The sequence below is a fragment of the Podarcis muralis genome, chromosome W (assembly GCF_964188315.1).
Source record: "Podarcis muralis chromosome W, rPodMur119.hap1.1, whole genome shotgun sequence".
Classification (NCBI taxonomy): Eukaryota; Metazoa; Chordata; class Lepidosauria; order Squamata; family Lacertidae; genus Podarcis; species Podarcis muralis.
The window spans coordinates 2,722,457-2,725,933 of NC_135674.1; positions in this window are offsets into that span (position 1 = coordinate 2,722,457).

Genomic DNA, 3,477 nt, shown 5'->3' on the forward strand with positions numbered 1-3,477 from the left:
TGGACCAAGGCCGTTTAGGGCTTTAAAGGTCAGCACCAACACTTTGAGTTGTGCTCGGAAACTTACTGGGAGCCAATGTAGGTCTTTCAAGACCGGTGTTATATGGTCTCGGCGGCCGCACCCAGTCACCAGTCTAGCTGCCGCATTCTGGATTAGTTGTAGTTTCCGGGTCACCTTCAAAGGTAGCCCCACGTAGAGCGCATTGCAGTAGTCCAAGCGGGAGATAACCAGAGCATGTACCACTCTGGCGAGACAGTCCGCAGGCAGATAGGGTCTCAGCCTACGTACCAGATGGAGCTGGTAAACAGCTGCCCTGGATACAGATTTGACCTGTGCCTCCATGGACAGCTGTGAGTCCAAAATGACTCCCAGGCTGCGTACCTGGTCCTTCAGGGGCACAGTTACCCCATTCAGGACCAGGGAATCCTCCACACCTGCCCGCCTCCTGTCCCCCAAAAACAGTACTTCTGTCTTGTCGGGATTCAACCTCAATCTGTTAGCCGCCATCCATCCTCCAACCGCCTCCAGGCACTCACACAGGACCTTCACCGCCTTCACTGGTTCTGATTTAAAAGAGAGGTAGAGCTGGGTATCATCCGCATACTGATGAACACCCAGCCCAAACCTCCTGATGATCTCTCCCAGTGGCTGCATGTAAATGTTGAAAAGCATGGGGGAGAGGACAGAGCCCTGAGGCACCCCACAAGTGAGAGCCCAGGGGTCTGAACACTCATCCCCCACCACCACTTTCTGAACACGGCCCAGGAGGAAGGAGCGGAACCACTGTATGACAGTGCCCCCAGCTCCCAGCCCCTCAAGACGGTTCAGAAGGATGTTATGGTCGATGGTATCAAACGCCGCTGAGAGATCCAGCAGAACTAGGAAACAGCTCTCACCTTTGTCCCTAGCCCGCCGGAGATCATCAACCAGTGCGACCAAGGCAGTTTCAGTCCCATGATGAGGCCTGAATCCCGACTGGAAGGGATCCATCTACATGACAGCTTTATTGTTGGGTGCCAGGCAAAGTCTGTCCTGTTCACTCAGGCCACATGGGTGGGTAATGGAAAGTATTAGTTGTGGTGGGCAATTTCCCTTGGTGCCACATACTGAACCGTGGCTTCATATTATGAGCAGGACGGCAGCCTCTCCTCCAGGTTTGCACACCTCTCCCCCACCCCAAGCCTATTGGGAAGCTTCCACTTGGATTTTAAATTAACCACAGTTTGGTGTGTCCAGATCCTATGGTGGTTCATTTTACCAGCTTTGTAAACCCACGATTGGAAGTTGGCTTGTTTCAATGAGCCATGGTTTAAATGAAGCGATTTGTGCAGCTTCAGACATTGTGACAAGATGCAGTTAATCCAAAACTGAAGCAAAACCTTTGGAACTCCTCCTAAAAGCTGTGCTGGAGGACAGGGAGGTGTGACCCCCCCCCTAACACTTGGTGTGGGTCATCCTTATAAGGCTAAGCTTACTACTTCAAACAAAGTTTTTGCTTTGGTTATTTCCTCGTACTGTTAGTAGTAAGGTAAAGGTAACGGGACCCCTGACCATTAGGTCCAGTCGTGACTGACTATGGGGTTGCGGTGCTCATCTCACTTTATTGGCCGAGGGAGCAGGCGTGCAGCTTCCGGGTCATGTGGCCAGCAGGACTAAGCCGCTTCTGGCGAGCCAGAACTGCGCACGGAAACGCCGTTTACCTTCCCGCCAGAGCGGCACCTACTCATCTACTTGCACTTGGACGTGCTTTCGAACTGCTAGGTTGGCAGGAGCAGGGACCGAGCAACGGGAGCTCACCCCATCGTGGGGATTCGAACCACTGACCTTCTGATCTGCAAGTCCTAGGCTCTGTGGTTTAACCCACAGCGCCACCCGTGTCCCACTGTTAGTAGTACCCAGTGGCCATTTGTTTTTCATGTCTGCTTTTATGATATGTTTATCAGTATGTGGTTAGCAGCTTCAGATGCTACTGCTTTACAGAGGCTGTTTAGCTTGCTCTTTTTACCCCTTTACTAGACAGGCTGTATTTCTGTGCTGTTTTCAGAGTGGGGAATGCCCATTCCTTCATGGCCAGCATGGAAACACAGAAGGCTAGCCATTTAGGAGGTTTGCAAAGAGGACAAGGGTGTTACGGGGTAATCTTCTAGCAAACAAGCTTGGCACAGCAGATCTGAGAGGTGGTTTTCTGCTCCCGGAAAGCCAGCCTGGAAACCAGGTTGCCAGGTGAAGGAAGAATGGAGAGATCAACCGACTCACTTGCCTTCAAAGAATTTCTGGTTGCCTGTGGCTACTGGGATAGTGCTTAGATATCAGGCTGGCTGACACATCTTAAAAAATACAAGTGTCAGGGGCTCAGGAGCAGAGGCGCAGGGGAGAGAGGAAATGGAGAGCGAAGGGGAAGAATCTGAGGGCAGCGGAGGGCAGAATGACAGTGACCCGAGAGATTCCATGAGCCTCTCCAGTGAATCAGAAGATTCCCAGAAGGGGGCGCCGATGGCCAGGGCAAGGGGGGTCCCAGGGGGGACACACCAGAAGCAGGGGGCCAGCGGAGACTCCCAGAGCAGTAGCTGGAAATCAGGGCCAGCTTCCCCACCAGAGCGTAGTGGGGGGGAAGAGTCCCATAGGTCAGAGTCAGCGTCTCCTCCGGCAAGGAGGGAGGAGGAGTCAGGCCCAGCTAGCGTCCCCGAAGAGGGGAGCAGCGACAGGAGCAGTATAACGGTCAGAAGGAAGGTGGCAGGCTGGGCGCGCGTGCCAAGTTCAAATGTACAGGCGCGCGGGACAGCAGGAAGCCCGGATTGGGAACCAGGTCCTAAAGCCCGCCGGAGGGAGGGGGAAGACTCGGGGGAGTCAGCGTCAGAAGAGTCTAGAAAGGGGAAAGCCCCGGCGGACAGGCGGACCCAGAGGAAGAGGGAGCAGAGAAAGAGGTGGAGCAAAGCTAGGGTCTTAAACTGGTGTCTGGGGGGAGGAGACTCAGACGGAGCTTCGGCGGTCTAGGGTTTAAGACGTAGAGCTGCGCGCCGTGGCTGTAAATGAGAAACTGAACTTCAATAAAGACTATTTAATATAGCAACGGACTGGCGTTGGTCCTCTGTGAGCTGGGACCTGGGGCAGCTCTGACAGTAAGCTCCGTCTCACAAATTTAACCCTCGCAGCGCGAGTTGGCGCAGCGAGGGGCAAAACTTGGTGTTTTGCGAGCTCACGAAGCGAGGGAAAAATGACTACGGAGGAGAAGGTGAAAGAGCTGGAACAAGCAGTTCATACACTTTACCCACAAGTGGAGCTTTCCAGGAAGAGAGAGGAAGAAGCAGCAGCGTTCTGCGAGGATCTGCGGACCAGGTGGGAAAAATTGGGCAAGGAGGGGCTGCCAGGACCCAAACCGGAGGGAGTTGGCCTCGGGAAGAGGGGGGGCAGCATCATAGCCCATTTTGACGGGAACCTGCAGCAGTATCCTAACTTCAGAGCAGACATAGTTTTCGC